This window comes from Triticum aestivum, chromosome 6B, assembly GCF_018294505.1.
Source record: "Triticum aestivum cultivar Chinese Spring chromosome 6B, IWGSC CS RefSeq v2.1, whole genome shotgun sequence".
NCBI lineage: Eukaryota > Viridiplantae > Streptophyta > Magnoliopsida > Poales > Poaceae > Triticum > Triticum aestivum.
Genome location: NC_057810.1, coordinates 436,604,697 through 436,613,187, shown reverse-complemented (window position 1 = coordinate 436,613,187; position 8,491 = coordinate 436,604,697).

The following is an 8,491-nucleotide window of genomic DNA, read 5'->3' as shown; positions in this document are numbered from 1 at the left end:
CCAGTCATAACATTTTCAATGTGAGGTGGGGCCGCAGTTGAGCAAACCAACCATCGGCTAATCCCCACCCCACCCACGGGGTGTCGGCTGAGTTTAGAATTAGAACAGAGAAACGAGGGAGAACAGCTACCTGTAGCATGAACACTGTTGTCAGATGGGACCCGTGTTGATAGAATAGGAGTAGTGAGCACTTGTACCTCTTTTTTTAGATAAAAAGAAGTGGTATGTCTAGTACTACCACTAGTTGGGTGCGTGCGACCTATACCTGTCATCACTTTGGTCTCCTTTTCGAACCGCAGCTACGCTTCATCGTACATATTTTTTCACGCATTTATCCTCCTATATGTACTCCTAGGCTATTTCCACATGCTCCCTTTCGCCGACATGTGGGACACAGAGCATCTGGGTCATAGTGCATGCATGACTCCGAGTATATGCCGAGGTACTTTACATTTCAGACCTCACAAATTACATGCAAACCTGCTGCAGAAGAATAAATGAATTACTACATGAAACCGGATTATTTTCATAGAAACCGGAGCACGTTCATTAAATTATGGACATAACACATTTCTAAAAAACTACCGGACCTAAACCAGTCTAAGAGCCTCTTTGATTCGCAGGATACTGAAAACATAGGAATGGGGAAAGTATGATGGCGATGAACTGGGATGAGGAAAACTCTAACTCAGTTAGAGGTTAGAGTTAGATTCTAACCCTGAACTAACTCTAAACCAAAGAGGTGTATGGATGGCAGGGTTAGATTGGCAATAAATGTTCTTTCCCAATCATTTGAATACTTTGGACCTTATTTCCTGCCGGATTTGGTGTGGCCGGCTCTTGTGTGGCCTCCTCCCGCTCACAATTGACATAAATGAACCATCTTTACAAATCAAGCATGCAAAACATGATAAATTTTACTTTGTCCATACAAATGAGATATCTCACTTAAACATACAAGTCCTCTGTCAAGCTTCACAAAAAATACACTCCATGAAACAAAGCATGAGCTAACTCATCACGGAAGTCATTCACGATAGGGAGGGAGCCCGGAGCCCCTCACGCTCCCTGGGTGGAGCTCATCATCGTCGCTTTGGAGGAAGGATCTGTAGAGCCCAAGCCCCAAGAACCCCTCCGACACCGTCGCTTGCGAGTTGAGGTCGACACCGGCATGGGTAGCAGGGCCACTTGCCGACGACTGCGAACTGAATCTTTGGGCGTCTAGAAATAATGCAAGCCTGAAACTGAAATACCTAGAAAGGTGAACTGAATCTTTGGGCCTCAAGAAATAATGCAAGCCTTAAACTGAAATACCTAGAAAGATGAACTGAATCTTTGGGCCTCTAGAAATAATGCAAGACTGGAACTGAAATACCTAGAAAGGTGAACTGATTCTTTGGGCCTCTAGAAATAATGCAAGCCTGAAACTGAAATACCTAGAAAGGTGACTGAATCTTTGGGCCTCTAGAAAGATTTATTACCTCCTCAAGCAGCATCAAACAATTCCATGTGTGCACCACAAATCTATATCAAGTTTAATCAGGATTTACTTTTCCAAATCAAAATTAGCGCTAGAGCGAGCAAGATCAATGATATGGCTATGAGACAGAGAAGGAACAAACAAACTCACCCCTGTCGCAACCTCCCTGGTAGATGCGCCGCCGTGGCGCATGACAGAGGGAGAAAATAGCTGGTGAAGGGGGAGCGGGGCGAGCTTCGAAGGCCGGAGGGAGAGGGAGGCCAGAGGAGGGCGTTGAAGGCCGGAGGGAGAGGGCGGCCGGAGGAGAGAGAGGGCAAGCGGCGGAGCGGTGCTTCATCAGGCGGCCCGATGGGGAATAGGGAGGATTCGTGCGGGGGGGCGGAGGGAGCGATCTGGTGCGGGCTGGGGAGATTTTTTTAGTTCTGTTTTAGTGGAACCGAGGAGAACTAACCCAATTAGAACCTCTCCACCGGGCTAGTTTTTTTAGCTAGGTTAGAGCAAACTAGATCAAACTAACCCCTCCTGTATGGATAATTTGAGGCTATTTCAACCCAAACTAGATCTAACTCAGATATCCTAACAAAGAGGAGTAGTACTATACATGGTACAGTCTGGACCGTAGCACATTGTTTTTATGGCCATATCGGCACATTGTTTTCTACGGCTGGTTCTCTGGGCTGCCGTGGTTCGCACTCCTCTGACATAAGTAGTAGTACTACTAGTATATACCACATGATTCTTTGCTCCTTCTTACTACTATGTACTTCACCGACATGTGGGAGAGCCAGCATCTGAGTCAACCTGTCATGCACCAGATTAGAGTGTTGAATGGAAGGGGGGCATCACCCCGGTCGTATTTCTAGTAATTCATGACTATAGTGAGTAGTCATATCACAAGTCTTTCCAGCAGTAACGCGTCGTCAAATTGCACAGCCCGACCTTTCCAACAGTAAGTAAGTTGAATCCGCTACTCCCTCACCCTCCTCACCTCTCTGACAAACCGCCTACGCGAAAACTGCCGTGCGTATTGCTCGGGAAAAGCCACACCCTCAACTTTTAACTACAAAAAACAGTTCGAGCTTGTTCGTTCTATATAAATACTAGTACTGTATGTTTATTCACCCATGGGGTTGTTCAATGAATGGAGGGCCGGGGAGCACAAGTTAACAAGACTACTACTAGTAGTAGTAAGTAGGAGTCGTACAATTAGTCACCTTAAATAGAGAGTTTCTTTTCTTTAATTCCACGTACACAAATTGAAATGCTTGTTGTGGAGAGAAAAATATAATCACTCCGCTATATATGTATGCAGGGGCCTGAGTGCTTGCTTTACTAGGGTTGCTCTCTTCATTCTCTCATCCTCTCCAGATCAAAACAAGACAGCGGTAGTGACATTTTCTCTCTGCTCACTAGTGGTGACAAATTTGTCCGGATCCCTTCGGCTGGTGTGTGTAGAGGACTCGGTGCATTGTTCATGCGGTCATCACCGGCAAGAGAGGAAACCCACAGCTGCTAGAGGGGCCCGATCCTCTACCCGTGCCGTTCTCTATGACACAGTGCCGGCTCGGGAGGTCCTCTGACCCTTCTGACTCACTGCCGTATTATGCGCAGATCCGACCGGCCGCCGCCGACATCCCGACGACCCTCGGGTATAAGTTCTTCGAAAGCGGCCTTGCTCTACTGCCCCAGCTCCCCACGTGTCTGCATGTGCATATTTTTCTACTTCCATTAGCTCTTCCAAAGCCACCTAAATTTGGCCTTGCTCTGCTGCCCCAGCTCCCCACATGTCTGCATGTGCATCTTTTTCTACTCCCATCAGCTCTTCCAAATCCACCTAAATTTTTATTATTATTAGAGGTAAAGTTACTTCATGCATTCGAATCTAGGACTTGGTTCAAACAAAAAAGAAAGGGGGGAAAGTTGTAGCATGAATCCAGGACTTGATTCAAAGAGGAAATAATATGGTGAAAGTAGTAGAGACCGGATACCCAACCAGTCTCTTGGTTGAAAAGGGAAATAATGGGAAAATGCAGTACAAACTAGATAAGGAACAGATCTATTATTGGTTAAAAAAGGATAGAAAGTGGCGGCTGGTGGACAGGTCAACAGAGTATGTCCAGGATTAGATTTGTTGCCCTCACATAATAAAAGGTCTCCAGGATTAGAATTGCTACCCTCACATAGTAAAGGGTCTCTAGGATTAGATTTGCTGCCCTCACATAGTAAAAGGTCTCCAGGATTAGATTTGCTGCCATCGCATAGTAAAAGGTTTCCAGGATTAGATTTGCTGCCCTCACATAGTAAAAGGTCTCCAGAATTAGATTTGCTGCACTCACAGAGCACGAACAAAGTCGGCATCACCACTTTATGCCTCCTTGTAGGTACATTGTGCTGATGCGTCCACAGTTGCATGTCCTTATACCAACCTTTTGTTGTTGTTAATGTAAGGGCGCATGTAAAATGAAGTGATCACACTGTTACCTTAAGGACATGTCTACCAGTGTTATTGTTAATCTAATGCCTCTAGTGACATGATGCAATTATACTGTGTTACAAATGGTACTCCTGCTGTTTTCCCCAGTATGATAAGTAGGTTGCTCCTTTACGCTGCTGAGTGTCCTGGTGTCCCCGCGGTCGCATGCCCTTAAATCAACTCTTTAGCTGCTGTTGATTTACTGTATCTGGTAAACAAGCAATGCCACCATTAAAGTAATCCCATATTTGACGAATGTCATTATTGATTGTAATGCTTCCGGTAACATGAAGCATTGCTGGCATTTTAAAATTTCTACTGTCCTTGCGTGATTCCCATGAACATAATTAAGATTCTTCTTTTCATTTCGTGTATGTTTCGTATATTCTTATTGACCAGCAAATGTTTACTTTCTATCTTGTTGTGCAGACAGGGATATCCATTTCACCTTGTTTCTATTGTGACCTTTTGGCGAACTGCGCAAAACAGTTTTTTTGGAATGTGTGTCTTGTGCAGTTCAACTAAAATGTCACGTGGGCAATATCTCCCAATTTTGGTGGAACTGCACAAAATGGTGATTGGAGTTTGCAAAATCTCTGTCAAATTCTGCTGGTAATCTCATGCAACATTTTATTAGCCTTTGCAAGATGAGCCGTCACTGTCACCACAATGGCACTTTATTTTAGTGGAACTGCAAAAAAGGATAAGCAAATTATAGTTGCACCTTACACGAGCTGGACAGCCAACCTTATTGTTCCTCAATTTTAGTGCAACTACTAAAGAAGAACCTGCCACCTCACGAGAGCAAGTACTTCTTGCTAGCTGAATAATGCAATCTTTGCTTCATTTCAGGCGAACTGCAGAAAAAGGTGCATGAATTAAATCATGGAACTCCAGGATGGCCTCATCCGAATGGAGCTGCAGGTTGAGTTCAAGTAGTGCCATTATCATAGTAATCATGCTCCTCTTATTTGTGATGTGCAAACAGGAATACTCAACTACAGATGTTGTGACGATCAAGAGCATTCGCCAAGTTCTTTTATTGTATGACACGGCTAGCCAAGATGGATTTAATCCCGATATTCACTTTATCAATAGGCTCTAATGGGTTGGTTCTGAATCTTGCAAGCTGGGAATCAATGAGATGTGTAGGCATCTTTGATGTACTTATTATTTGAATCTTATTTGTTCGTTCTGTGTCTTGCAAGCTGGGAATCAATGAGATGTGTAGGCATCTTTGTTGTACTTATTAGTTGGATCTTATTTTTTGGTTCTGAATCTTGCAAGCTGGGAAACACGGCATGATGATGTGGAGGACAACAACCATAACAAACAGTTCAAACTTGTAGTATTATTTGTGTGAAAGTGCGACAAATGTGCTGATTGTGTGTGTCCTGAGAGTAATAATTCTAATTGTTGTGCATGTTGATCATGTGGCACTGATAGAACGAGCCAATGCATTGCTTGTTTTAAGTACAAATTTCTATTAAAGCTAATTAAATTTAAGTAAAGTGACCCTAACTCTTGTTATTACAGTACCAATATAGACCCGCTCGTGTACCGACGTGTGTCAGGAGTAGGTTTCTTAATGGAGGCGTTTGAATGCACCGAGGGTGCATCTTCTGTCGGGCGTGCAGCGGGTGAGGGAGGGGTAGTAACTATTGTCGCCTGTACACAATCAGTTTACTGTTGAATTCAGTTCCCCAAGAGATGAAAAACGAACTACTGTCGCCACCTACTGATGTCTACTACACAACATTCTTCTTGTAGATGTTGTTGGGCCTCCAAGTGTAGAGGTTTGTAGGACAGTAGAAAATTTCCCTCAAGTGGATGACCTAAGGTTTATCAATCTATGGGAGGCGTAGGATGAAGATGGTCTCTCTCAAGCAACCCTGCAACAAAATAACAAAGAGTCTCTTGTGTCCCCAACACACCCAAAACAATGGTAAATTGTATAGGTACACTAGTTCGGCGAAGAGATGGTGATACAAGTGCAATATGGATGGTAGATATAGGTTTTTGTAATCCGAAAATATAAAAACAGCAAGGTAACTAATGATAAAAGTGAGCGTAAATGGTATTGCAATGCTAGGAAACAAGGCCTAGGGTTCATACTTTCACTAGTGCAAGTTCTTTCAACAATAATAACATAATTAGATCATATAACAATCCCTCAACATGCAACAAAGAGTCATTCCAAAGTCAATAATAGCGGAGAACAAACGAAGAGATTATTGTAGGGTACAAAACCACCTCAAAGTTATCCTTTCTCATCGATCTATTCAAGAGTTCGTAGTAAAATAACACGAAGCTATTCTTTCCGTTCGACCTATCCTAGAGTTCGTTCTAGAATAACACCTTAAGACACAAAACAACCAATATCCTAATGTCACCTAGATACTTCAATGTCACCTCAAGTATCTGTGGGTATGATTATACGATATGCATCACATAATCTAACATTCATCTATTCAACCAACACAAAGAACTTCAAAGAGTGCCCCAAAGATTCTACCAGAGAGTCAAGACGAAAAGGTGTGCCAACCCCTATGCATAAGTTCACAAGGTCACTTAACCCGCAAGTTGATCACCAAAACATACATCAAGTAGATCACTTGAATATCCCATTGTCACCACAGATAAGCACATGCAAGACATACATAAAGTGTTCTCAAATCCTTAAAGACTCAATCCGATAAGATAACTTCAAAGGGAAAACTCAATCCATTACAAGAGAGCAGAGGGGGAGAAACATCATAAGATCCAACTATAATAGCAAAGCTCGCGATACATCAAGATCGTGCCAAATCAAGAACACGAGAGAGAGAGAGAGATCAAACACATAGCTACTGGTACATACCCTCAGCCTCGAGGGTGAATTGCTCCCTCCTTGTGATGGAGAGCGCCGGGATGATGAAGATGGCCACCGGTGAGGGATTCCCCCTCCGGCAGGGTGCATGAATAGGGTCCCGATTGGTTTTTCATGGCTATAGAGGCTTGCGGCAGGGGAACTCCCGATCTAGGTTATGTTCTGGAAGTTTGGGGATATATAAGAGGTGTTGGCATCGGGAAAAAGTCAAGGGGTCCACGAGGCAGCCACGAGGTAGGGGCGCGCCCCCCACCCTCGTGGTGGCCTCGGGACTCTCCTGGTCCATCTCTGGTACTCCGTGGGCTTCTTCTGGTCCAAAAACAATCTTTGTGAATTTTCAGGTCAATTGGACTCACTTTGGTATTCCTTTTCTACAATACTCAAAAACAAGGAAAAACAGAAACTGGCACTGGGCTCTAAGTTAATAGGTTAGACCCAAAAATCATATAAAATAGCATATAAATGCTTATAAAACATCCTAGATGTATAATATAATAGCATGGAACGATCAATAATTATAGATACGTTCGAGACGTATCACCTACTCACTCATTCACTTGAAGAGACTCCAATGGTGATGCGAGGGGTGAGCCTGCTGGATATGGACTTCAGCAAGGATTTCCCCTTTGAGTTCGCCGTTCAGTTCTATGGCTGCACCAAGTTGAATGTGATGTAGACCAACGATCCGGACTTGGTGAAGCTCTGCCTCGCCGAGTTCAAGCAGTACCTACAGGACGAGAAAGCACAAGGTCGCTGGACTAGACCTTGTGCTCACCCATTCATCACCTGACAGGGACCAACGGATCACCATCGCCTAGGTATGTGTGCGGGGCGAAGTTCTCGTCTACCATTGTTGTAGGGCCATCAGAGGTTCTGGAGCATTCGCCCGTTTCATCAACGCCCACTGCACCTTCGCCATGGTGGAGAGAAGGAAGAACACGACGACTCGACCATCTGGTGCAACAAGCTTGTCGACATCCAGAAGCAACACAAGATCATTGGCAATGGTCAGGAGAAGGACTCCATGGTTGACCTCGCCGAGACCATCATCGACCCCTGATACGCCAACATGAAAGAAGACAATGATACCAAGGGCCTGAACATGTGGGAGGTACCTCTGAATCTAGCCTACATAACCTACGCGGCCAAGGACGCATACACATGCTACGACATGTACAGGCGGATCTTGGACATGAGGGCTTGTCTGCTTCCTGTAACCGACGAGTACACGGACAGTCGCAGCATCATGATCAAGCATGCCAGGAAGGTCTAGATGTTGTACTTCATCTGTTTATAAGCACCTTTATCATCTGAGTTTTTCATGCATTAGCCTATGTGTCGTAATTATCTGTTTTGTCCGAAATATTTCTTTTAAGAACCCATTAACCTGTTTGCTTTTTTAGTGGCTATTTGCTTATGTATGTAACTAGTTCACTCGTCCGTTTAAAAAAACTAGTTCACTCAGCTGCCGTGCTTTGAATCTCCTTCCTCCCAACCTATTCCCCTTCTCAGGTGGACCCAACAGGTCTCGTACACAGACATATGGGACCAACCACCTATCCATTTGTATTTCTTTATTTTTTTCAATCTTTCGTCCCCTTCCTATACAGTGGCTGGCCATCATAGCCTATGGCATTGGCCAGGCCATCCATCTACTCCCACACATTTT